Source organism: Triticum aestivum, chromosome 4B (assembly GCF_018294505.1).
Source record: "Triticum aestivum cultivar Chinese Spring chromosome 4B, IWGSC CS RefSeq v2.1, whole genome shotgun sequence".
NCBI lineage: Eukaryota > Viridiplantae > Streptophyta > Magnoliopsida > Poales > Poaceae > Triticum > Triticum aestivum.
In genome coordinates, this window is record NC_057804.1 from 433,420,645 (window position 1) to 433,432,589 (window position 11,945).

Sequence of the window (11,945 nt, forward strand, 5' to 3'; positions counted from 1 at the left end):
TTCATATATTTATAGCTCTAGTGCATCCGTTGCATGGCAATCCCTACTCACTCACATTGATATATATTAATGGGCATCTCCATAGCCCGTTGATACGCCTAGTTGATGTGAGACTATCTTCTCCCTTTTGTCTTCTCCACAACCACCATTCTATTCCACATATAGTGCTATGTCCAGGGCTCACGCTCATGTATTGCGTGAAAGTTGAAATAGTTTGAGATTGTTAAAGTATGAAACAATTGCTTAGCTTATCATCGGGGTTGTGCATGATTAAATACTTTGTGTGATGAAGATAGAGCAACAGCCAGACTATATGATTTTGTAGGGATAACTTTCTTTGGCCATGTTATTTTGAGAAGACATGATTACTTTGATTAGTATGCTTGTAGTATCACCATTTTCATGTTAATATGAACTTCTATTTTGTATCACTTGGATCTGAACATTCATGCCACAATAAAGAAAATTACATTGAGAATTATGCTAGGTAGCATTCCACATCAAAAGTTCTGTTTTTATCATTTACCTACTCGAGGACGAGCAGGACTTAAGCTTGGGGATGCTTGATACGTCTCCAACGTATCTATAATTTTTTATTGTTCCATGCTATTATATTACCCCTTTTGGATGTTTATGGGCTTTATTTTACACATTTATATCATTTTTGGGACTAACCTACTAACCGGAGGCCCAGCCCATATTGCTGTTTTATTGCCTATTTCAGTATTTCGAAGAAAAGGAATATCAAACGGAGTCCAAACGGAATGAAACCTTCGGCATCGTGATTTTTTGGAAGAATATCATCCTAGAGGCTTGGAGATCAAGTCAGAAGACCCTCGAGGAGCCCAGGAGATAGGGGGCGCGCCCCCTGTCGGTGTCAAAACCGGCGGATCTCGGGTAGGGGGTCCCGATCTGTGCGTCAAGGCTGATGGTAACAGGAAGCAAGGGACAAGGATGTTTACCCAGGTTCGGGCCCTCTCGATGGAGGTAAAACCCTACTTCCTGCTTGATTAATATTGATGATATGGGTAGTACAAGAGTAGATCTACCATGAGATCGTAGAGGCTAAACCCTAAGAGCTAGCCTATGATGGTATGAATGTAATTGTGATCGGCCTTTTAAGGACCAACCTCTCCGATTTATATAGACACCGGAGAGGGCTAGGGTTTACATGGAGTCAGTTACAAGAAAGGGAACACAATATCCGGATCGCCAAGCTTGCCTTCCACGCAAAGGAGAGTCCCATCCGGACACAGGCCGAAGTCTTGAGTCTTGTATCTTCATGCTTCAATAGTCTGGACGTTGTACATAGTCCGGCTGTCCGGATACCCCCTAATCCAGGACTCCCTCAGTAGCCCCTGAACCAGGCTTCAATGACGATGAGTCCAGCGCGCAGTATTGTCTTCGGCATTGCAAGGCGGGTTCCTTCTCCGAATACTCCAAAGCAATTATCGAACACTCAAATCGTGTCCGGATTCACAAGATGATCTTTACACACCGCTGTAGAGAGAATGATATTTTACAAATGCAATCTGCTGACAACTTTTTCTGATGACATGACATGTTACTACGGTCGGATCATTATTCGAACTGTTTTCCCACAACCAGCTACAATGCATATTACGAGGCGGTTTCTGTGACATGTCTTGTCAAAGCAAAGATCGTGTCCCCTTATTACGGGATTCTCATCAATACGGGTATGGGTAATCCCACCACGCCATTAATCGTGGCGCTTGGGAAACAAGTGATTCCCAACGGGCAAGTGGGGAGGCGCACCGCTTTCGGCGCCTCTATAAAGGGATAAGATTTCCCCATTTTCACCCATGCCTTCTTCCTCCTTTGCCCACTCTTGCCCCCTTAAGCTCCAGCGCCCAAGCCCAAGTCTTCTCCGCACAGCTAAACATGTCCGGAGTAGGAGGCAAGTGGGTGGCTTCCGCCGTCAAGGAGAAGCACATCACAAATCTTCGGGCGGCCGGATACTTGGCCGCAGACATAGCGCACCGGCTACTGGATGCTGGGCAGGTCGTTCCGACCCCAGGACCCTACGAGAGGGTCGTATTCGTTGCCCACTTCGTCTATTGACTGGGATTTCCACTCCATCCCTTCGTCCGCGGGCTCATGTTCTACTACGGGCTAGATTTCCACGATCTAGCCCCGAATTTCGTCCTCAACATCTCGGCGTTCATTGTCGTGTGCGAGGCCTTCCTCCGCATCCGGCCTCACTTCAGCCTATGGCTGCAAACTTTCTGCATGAAGCCGAAGGTGGTAAGCGGCCAACAGGCGGAGTGCGGAGGGGCCATGGTGGGCAGAATGCCTAACATCACATGGCTCGACGGCTCCTTTGCGGAGACCGTAAAAGGATGGCAATCGGGGTGGTTCTACATCACCGAGTCGCGCGGTGCTGATTGGGCAGCGGTCCCCGAGTTCCGATCCAGAGTCCTCATGCGGCCCACTTCCTGGGAGAAGAAGGGCCTGTCCTGGGGCGATTCCACAGAGCTGGCCGGACTCCAAACATGCATCAAAAGCATGAAGGATAAGAACATCAAGCTTGTCAACGTGATCCAGGTCATGCTCGTTCGCCGGATCCTGCCCTGCCAGAGGCGGGCGGTCAATCTGTGGGAGTTTGTCCCAACCGAACACCAAACGCTCCAGAAGCTCTACGACATGACGCACAAAGGCGCATGGAAGGTGCTGTTCAAGGCCTCTGAAGTACCTCCCCCAACATCCGAGGACCGCGGGCTGCACACCACACGGGCTCCTAGGCCGGTGAGTTCTCGGACTGACTCCGGACTCGTTTCTCCTCGATATATTCATGGGAGTGCCTTAAGTAGTGGTGTATATTTGCTTCAGGACTATGTGGAGATAGCGGAGCAGGTCTACTGTCCGGCTCCACTACTAGAAGACCCAGCGGATGCTCTCCTGACGGAGATGCTGGTCCCGGCACCGTACAAGGTGCCGGAGAAGAAGGCCGAGAAGAAGGCCCCGGGGATCCGAAAGGGTCTCTGGCGTAAGTTGTGCCAGAAGCCTCGTCCGAAGACGACGAGGCGGACTCCTCCCATGAAGGGGAGGAGGAAGAAGAAGAAGACGCCCCATCCGAAGAGGATGAGGGGCCCGGGGAAGCGGACCAGGGGGCCGGAAAAGGTCCTCGGCGCAGGACCGTCATTCCCCTATCGTCCGACGACGACGAGACGGATTCCTCCCGCGGAGGCGGGGGGAATCAGGAAGAGATCCTACCTTCCCCCGCTGGGGGGAGAGGAAGGGAAAAGCCGCCCCAAGAAGGGAGACCGGAGCGTCCAAGAAGGGGAAGGGGCCCCTTCCGGACTACTCCGCCACGGCCGCTCTCAACAGGGAGGGGTGGCTGCCCAGGGGGAAGCCCCTAGCGCGATCGTAAGTGTCTGTATTCTATCATGACTTCACTTCATAGTTTTTGTATTTATAATGAGAAACATGTGTGCACTCCGGCCAGGGATCACCCCGAGGTATCCTCCTCCGGGTCCCTGAGCAATTCGGAGATGAATTCGCTTCCGACGGTCACTACTCCTCAACCCACGGACGACACGGAGGTGTTGTCCCAAAGGCTCCCAGAGCGGGGGGAGGTGACTCTGGAGACGCCCCGAGGCGGGGTCCTAGACGTCGGATACACGGGGTTCAAGATCCCCGCGGATTGTGTCGACGAGAGCCAAGGCCAGCCAGGCTCTCAGCCGAACACAATTCCAGAACCTTTGATGGTTCCGGACTCACGCGGGCGACCCCTCGTTAGGGAGGGCGAGCCGTCTGTGTCGCTAACTTCCATTGTGCATGAGGCGCCGGACTGTCTGCTGGAAGCGCTTCGCGGCGCTTCCATAGATGAAGAGCACCGTACTCTCATGAGTACGGTGATTCGAAAGGTTTCGTCCGCCAAAAGAGGACTATTCGAAGCTTGCACCAGCCTCCTGACAGGCTTTGAGGTAAGTAATAAATATGTGCAAAATTACCACCCGATAGGTAGTATCCCCTGATACTCTGTTGGGCGTTCGGAAAGAAAAGCCAAGCAGAGGGTCAATTATAATCCGCAGGAGTCTAATCATAAGTACTATGGCGAATAGGCAGGCTATGCTGCTTGTTGCCGCTGCCCGTACTGCCGAGGTTGCTGAACTGAAGCGGGACCTAGAGCAGGCGCAGGGGGAGCTCGACCTCACGAAGAGGCAGCTCGAAGAGAACAAGGGTAAGTAATTCATGTTCTTGTGCTTTTAAGGATAGGCAGAATTGGTGGGTCTAACACATAAGTGTCGGGACCATGTAACAGGGGACACCGCCAAAGTGGCGTCCCTGAAGAAGGCGCTGTCCGAGGCCGAAGACAAGGCGGCCTCAGAGTGTAAGGAGCGTGAAAATCAAAGTGCTAGGGTGAGTGAGGTACATCAAGAGCCCCAGGACCTCAGCAAGAAATGCGAGTCCGTGGAGCCTGATCTGAAGGCGAAAGAGGCCGAGCTTGCGAAGGCCCTTATGAATTTAAAAGACGCCAAGGCCGAAGCCGAGAAAGCACAGCAGGAGATCCAGGAGGCCAAGAAGATAGCAGCGGGTAAGAAGTTCTTTATGCAAAGCAAACATGTGGAGGAGGCGTTTCTTTTACTTACTCGAATTCGGAGCTCTCCAGGGGCATTCACAGATCTGCCACGCAGCATATCACACGCTGCGGAGTTCTACCGTGCCCAGGAGGGGAACTCAACGGAGAAGCTGTTCTGGTCCCAGTATGCCGGGTCCGAACACCCGATGCCTCTGAGTGACCAACTGAAGCAGTTCGTCGAACTCCACAGGGCGGCCGAACTGGCTATGAAAGGTTTCATAGTCCGGATGTGGCCTGGTGAGCTCATGCCCAGTAGCTACTTCGGCCTGATCAAGCGGATGGTGGATGCCTGCCCGCGGCTTGAGGTGATCAAGCGATCCGTGTGCATCGAGGGTGCCCGCCGGGCCCTTGCCCGCGTCAAGGTGCATTGGGGCAAGCTGGATGCGGAGAAGCTGGTCAAGGACGGGCCGCCGGAGGGCAAGGCACATCGCTATCCCGAGCTGTACTATGATGGCATTATGAATGGTGCTCGTCTCGTGGCTGACGAATGTACCAAGGACACCATTTTTGAATGAATTCACTTCTGTCATGTTTATATTTTAAGGACAAAGTTACTTGCGCTATGTAGCACATTTGTTATTTAAAATATTACCTTCTGTGCGGCTGTTTATAAAATCCTAAAAGTAGGCCAGTCGTCGGCTTCCGCCCCCATGTGGCTAGCACTGGGGTGTTCGTGGAAAACCCGAACACTCTTTATCCAAATGTTTGGTCCTTTAAGGAGGTATCCGGCGCAGCGAATGAGGCAATCGGACTATGCCGCTTTATAACTTTCACCTAGCCATAGAAGTCTACAATTTTAAATTTCGGCGAAGCCCCTAGAATCCGGAAGGCCGAATTGGGGCGCTATATACGCCTAGATCGGACAAAGCTGATTTATCGCCTAAAGCGGAAAATCTTTAAGGATTTTATGACCACTTGAACAGCGACCAGCTCTTGCCACATCATGCCGGTCAGTTTTCGGCTTTGTCTACTGAGGTGCTCGTCCGGAAGAACCGGCACACAATCGCAGTAGTTCTCCCTGCGCTACCTTAGCCGATATAACAGAATGTAAGGCACCAAAACAAGGGAGCCGGGCTATCCCAACTGTAGACCCAAGACACGATTCGGAGCTGATGCATATAGTGCTATAAGTTTAGGGTGCCGCACTGTTGAAAGTGTTTGGACTTTACTTGCCATATTACGGGGCACCGTTAGAAGCCCCTGGCAAACTGATCGTACCAAGGTGTACGGATGCAATATCAAATAAACATTTATGAGGGAAAAAATGCTCAAATAAGAATAATAAGCTGACGCTATATATGATCTCCCATTGACAAATAATACGTTTAAGCATATGTTTACAATGGATGCATTAAGCGGAGATAAATAGGACTATTTGACATGTCCTATCCAAGGGAAGGCTGTGTACAGATAGATAAAGCAGGTATAATGATCGTAAGTAGATTCCACCTGGGTATTTCCTTCTGCGCACAACGTCTGTTGCCTCCTTGGGTGTCTCTCCCATGTGAGTCCGGCAATTCGGCTCTTCTGAGGATGCTGCACTAACGCAGTGTCCTGAAAGGTAAGAGGGAAAGATTATGAAGATATTTGGCGGTTACCCGCACAATTGACTGAGTCGTTGATGCGCCTCCGCCTATGCCCAAGGTATCTTGAGTGCGTAATTGTGTCCTACAGGGCGCGGCCCCCCTGTCTCGTGGGCCCCTCGAGCACCTCCCGACCGACTTCTTTCGCCTATATATGCCCACGTACCCCAAAAACATAGAATATCAAGATATATCGGGAGTTCCGCCGCCGCAAGCGTCTGTAGCCACCAAAAACCTCTCGGGAGTCCGTTCCAGCACCTTGCCGGAGGGGGAACCCATCACCGGTGGCCATCTTCATCATCCCGATGCTATCCATGGCGAGGAGGGAGTAGTTCACCGTCGGGGCTGAGGGTATGTACCAGTAGCTATGTGATTGATCTCTCTCTCTCTCTCTCTCGTGTTCTCTCTCGTGTTCCCTCCATGGCACGATCTTGATGTATCGCGAGCTTTGCTATTATAGTTGGATCTTATGATGTTTCTCCCCCTCTACTCTCTTGTGATGAATTGAGTTTCCCTCTTGAAGTTATCTTATCGGATTGAGTCTTTACTTTGAGAACACTTGATGTATGTCTTGCCGTGTTTATCTGTGGTGACAATGGGATATCATGTGCCACTTGATGTATGTTTTGGTGACCAACTTGCGGGTTCCGCCCATGAACCTATGCATAGGGGTTGGCACACGTTTTCTTGATTCTCCGGTAGAAACTTTGGGGCACTCTTTGAAGTACTTTGTGTTGGTTGGATGAATTTGAGATTGTGTGACGCATATCGTATAATCATGCCCATGGATACTTGAGGTGACAATGGAGTATCTAGATGACATTAGGGTTTTGGTTGATTTGTGTCTTAAGGTGTTATTCTAGTACAAACTCTTTATTAGATTGATCCAAAAGAATAACTTTGAGGTGGTTTCATACCCTACCATAATCTCTACATTTGTTCTCCGCTATTAGTGGCTCTGGACTGACTCTTTGTTGCATGTTGAGGGCTTGTTATATGATCTATCTATGTTATTATTGTTGAGAGAACTTGCACTAGTGAAAGTATGAACCCTAGGCCTTGTTTCCTATCATTGCAATACCGTTTGTGCTCACTTTTATTATTAGTTACCTTGCTGTTTTTATTATTTCAGATTACAAAAACCTTTATCTACCATCCATATTGCACTTGTATCACCATCTCTTCGCCGAACTAGTGCACCTATACAATTTACCATTGTATTAGGTGTGTTGGGGACACAAGAGACTCTTTGCTATTTGGTTGCTGGGTTGTTTGAGAGAGACCATCTTCATCCTACGCCTCCCACGGATTGATAAACCTTAGGTCATCCACTTGAGGGTAATTTGCTGCTGTGCTACAAACCTGTGCACTTGCAGGCCCAACAACGTCTACAAGAAGAAGGTTGTGTAGTAGACATCAACATGCTACATGCGCGCCTCTACTATGACACATGCGCGCCTCTACATCGACTATGTACACGTTCGCGACCAGAATGACAACGCTACATACGCTTCGACCAGGTGGGTCCTGACTGTCAGGCACTTCCTTGCATGGGAAGATGTAGCTGGTGGGTCCCAGCAGTCAGGGGGCGAATAAATTTTTTTCCCATAATATGGACGCACTTCCTTGTGTGGAAGATGTAGCTGGTTGGTCCCAGCAATCAGGGGGAAACGTTTTTTTCGCGAAATACGATGGCCCATCCGGTGGGTCCCCGCTGTCAGGTGGAGGAATCATTATTTTCTGCATAATAAGGAGGCACTTCCTTGCCGCAGCCCTCGACCCATCTGTCAGCCTCTCCACGTACAATACTCTTCCCATGAAAGTTGGTCGTTGACCACATTGACCATGCCGTGCCGAGAGCACCAAGGTGGTGGACGATGGCGAGGCCTAGGAAGGGGACAACACGGAGTCGGGGAAGACGCGCAGTGGATGCTCACGTGGAGAGGAGTACGAGGGTTCACTGGCTCGGCTATGGTGTGAGGCTGCCGTCGCTGCAGAATAACAGGGGGTGTGGGTGAGTAGAGGGATGGCTTGACCAGCGGTGGGAGTAGTAGAGGGTGGTGAGGCCTCCGCGGCATCATAGCCGGCCACGGGAGGCAGGAGCACGCAACACAACCGATGTTGGTTTGGGCGGCTGGAGCAAGAAGACCAGAGGTTGAAGAAGCATTACGGCCGTTGGATGAACATCGTACGGTAATTGGAGCTAGAATCGTCCATATTGATTAAGTTGACAAAGCCCTCCGTCCTCGTCAACTTAGTAGGCCCACAATTCAGCCTCCCACTATGATGGGTTCCAGCTAGCAGGGGGTATTCATTTTTTTGTGCGTAATAAGGCGGCACTTCCTTGCGTGCGAAGATATAGCTGGTGGGTCCGACCTGTCAGCGGGGGGAATGTTTTTTTCGCAAGATACAGAGGCCCTTCCGGTGGGTCCCAAATGTTAGGTGGAGGAATCATTATTTTGCGCGTAATAAGGAGGCATTTCCTTGTGTGTGGCCGTGGACCCGGCTGTCGGCCTCTCCACGTACAGTCCACATCCGATGGATGTCGTTCATTGACCATGTTGACCAGGCCGCGCCGACAGCACCATGGCGGTGGACAACGGAGAGGCCTAGGAAGGGAACGACACGGAGCTGGGGAAGACTCGGAAGTGGTTGCCCATGTGGTGGGGAGTATGAGGGTTTATAGGTCCGGCTGCCATCGCCGGAAAATAACAGGAGGTGTGGGTGAGTAGAGGAATGGCCTGGCCAGCAATGGAGTAGGGTGGGGCGATGCGGACTGTGCGGTAGCACAACCGGCCACGGGAGGCAGGAGCAAGCAGTCCCACCGACGCTGGTTTGGGCGGCTAGAGCAAGAAGATCATATATTGAAGAAGCAGCACGGTCGTTGGAGTAACATCCAACGGTCATTGCTGCTAGAATCGTTTGTGGACTAAGTTGACAAAGCCTTTCGTACACGTCAACCTAGTAGACCCACAAGTTAGCCTCCAAATCTGACCCAAACAACATACAGCCTGAAATTTCTAGCCAGATTCAAATTAATTTTAATAACTAAATATACCTTAATTTAAATTCAATGAAATTTTACCCGCACAAAAACAATGAAATTTAAAATATCAAAATCCGAAAAAGAGTATTTTGGAACTAATTGCATGTTTGTTGTCTCATTTTACAACCCATTTATTATAATTTATAGCCAATTTTCTGGGGAAAATGCATCCCTCCTCGTCTTGAAAGATTTTAGGCCCAACAAGGCATAGAAAAGCAAGTAGGCCTACGTTGGTTATTCCGCAAAAAATAAAAATAGTCGGCTAGCCATTTTCAGAAAGGAAAAAGACAAACTGGGATGGTCATGTGCTAAACATATGAAATAAAAGCCTGGGCTAGATGGGCCACAGCTCCCGCAGAACCCAGTTGATACCCTTCTCCGTCCCGAAAAAACAAAATTACTGCACGCGCAGCTGGGTCCCTACTGTCATCCTTGCCATGTACATTCATTTCCTTATTCCTCTCAGTTGTTAACCATGTTGACAACACCGGAGGGCCGCGCCGCGGCGAGCGAACCAAGCGGAGGACGATGGTGAGGCCTCGGACGGGAACGGACAGGAGCCGGGGAAGATGCACAGAGTTTTAGGGTGTGACATGGCCACGATGCATGCGCGACAGCACAGCCAGCCGTGGGAGTCGGGAGCAGGCGGTCCCGCCGGCGCTAGTTTGGCTTTGGCGGCTAGAGGACGAAGAGACTGAAGAAACACGACAGACGTTGAATGTCAATCCAATGGTCAAGGTTGGCGCAATCGTTTGTTGACTAAGCTGACACCAAGTAGCATACATTTTTGTATATATGAAGAAAAGAAAAACTGGGCTCGTTCGTCTGATAACATTCCCGAAACTGCGACTGTTCAATCTTGCGTCACAACTAAAACTGTGAGGAAAATGTGTTCGTCTGCCATCCTCCTCCCAGGGAACGTCCGCCACATAAGTGACTAGCACCCTTGGTTTTCAACCGAGAGGTCTTGGGTTCGAGTCCCAAGAACTCTCAATTTTGTTCTCCTTCCTTCCTCGCAAAAAAGGAAAGAAAATCAAAGACTTGAGAAGGCATACAGAACAAGCTTACCAGTAAAGAGACGTTGCTGAGTTTTAGAAAAAAGAGAGACGTGCTCCTGTAGCTGGTTCGAATCCAAAACTATACTATGACTATATATGGTGCTATGCTACTCTGCAAGTAATGAAACTGACATATCTAACATTCGCTTCTCCTCCTCTCTACTTACTCTGCCTAGCATCAGAAGCTCTGGCCGCAGCAACCATGTCCGCTGGCTGCTCGTCCACCTGCTCTTTAGCAGGCAACAACCAGATATGCACCAAGTTTCCACCCGTACCATCACCTGTGGGTCTCATCACACCCCCGCCGGCACACGCACCGCAGCCGGTTGCTCATCGCAACCCACTGTTGTTGGTGTGGTGCCACTGCTGCAAATCACGTAGAGTCATCCGTCATGGCCCAACCATAATCCTCAACCCTGGCCGAGTCTTCTACAAATGCCTGAATCATGGGGTAATAATATGTTTAAGTGTTGCTCTGCTGCTTTCAGTTGCTGATTTTTTTAATAGTTTGCTTGATGATCTCCCAATTTGATTCGTGTAGAAAAGGAATGATTCGTGTGATTTGTATTTCTGGGAAGTTGCTGATGTGGGGGAATGCAACTACGCTGATTATTTGGTTAGCCGAGGAATCCCAATACCAGCAGGTTGGGGTCTTGGACAAGTAACTGAAGGAACGACAGAAGAGGAAGATGCAGAGCAGAAGGTTAAAGATGAAGTTCCTCTGATCATAGCCAAGCAACAGCTGCTAAACGTCCTTGACAGCAATGAGGAGATGAAAGATCTTGTGAAGACAATGCATCACTTTAGCAATCGAATATAAACATGAATATAGTTCATGTTATGTGTGTAAATCACATTATACATACGAAAGTTACACAATGAACATTATAAATAGCTACCTATGAACTAGCATACATTTGAATTCAACTTAAGGTGGTTTAAGAAAATCAAATTCAACATGAAGTCCATTCAATTATTTGAATTCGATATCATGGCATTTGTAAATCATACCTAAATTATGGGGGCACCAATCTTTGCTCTAATTTTGTACATAATAGCATATGTAGTCATATACAAAATAGATTCAAATTTAGCTCCTCCATTCCAAAATAATCGTAGTTATAGGATTTTCAACTGTCAAAAATTCAAAAAGAAGCGGATAATTTAATGAGGTTTTCAAACATACAAGGTCAAATTTAATGTTGTCTATTTAGGTCAATCCTCAAAGTTCAAGAGTTCTCTAAACGTGAATGCTTATGTTTCAACATTTCGAACGAAGCGCCAAAAGAGCCTCTACTCACCCGAAACCGCGTGAGACCAATGTTTGGTAGTACAAGGAAATTACTTTTCTAATAACTCCGACCCGTGAAACCTACCTGCCCGACGTCCAAAGGTCTAAACCGGGGTAGGTTTGTAGCTTCATCTAGACGCCATGCAACCGCCTCCGAGAAACATTCATACACAATGGCTGCCTAAGCACACATGCACGCAGCCGAAATCGCTCTCGCCCACTATTTGGGACACCTGGGATTACCATCCTACCCCCGACCCGCAGTAGGTCCAAAATTTAAGAGGGGGCAAAGTTTGTACTTTCCCCAAATTTCAAACAAGCACGTCCCATCTGTTCAAAAAAAGCCAAAAACAAGCACGTCCAA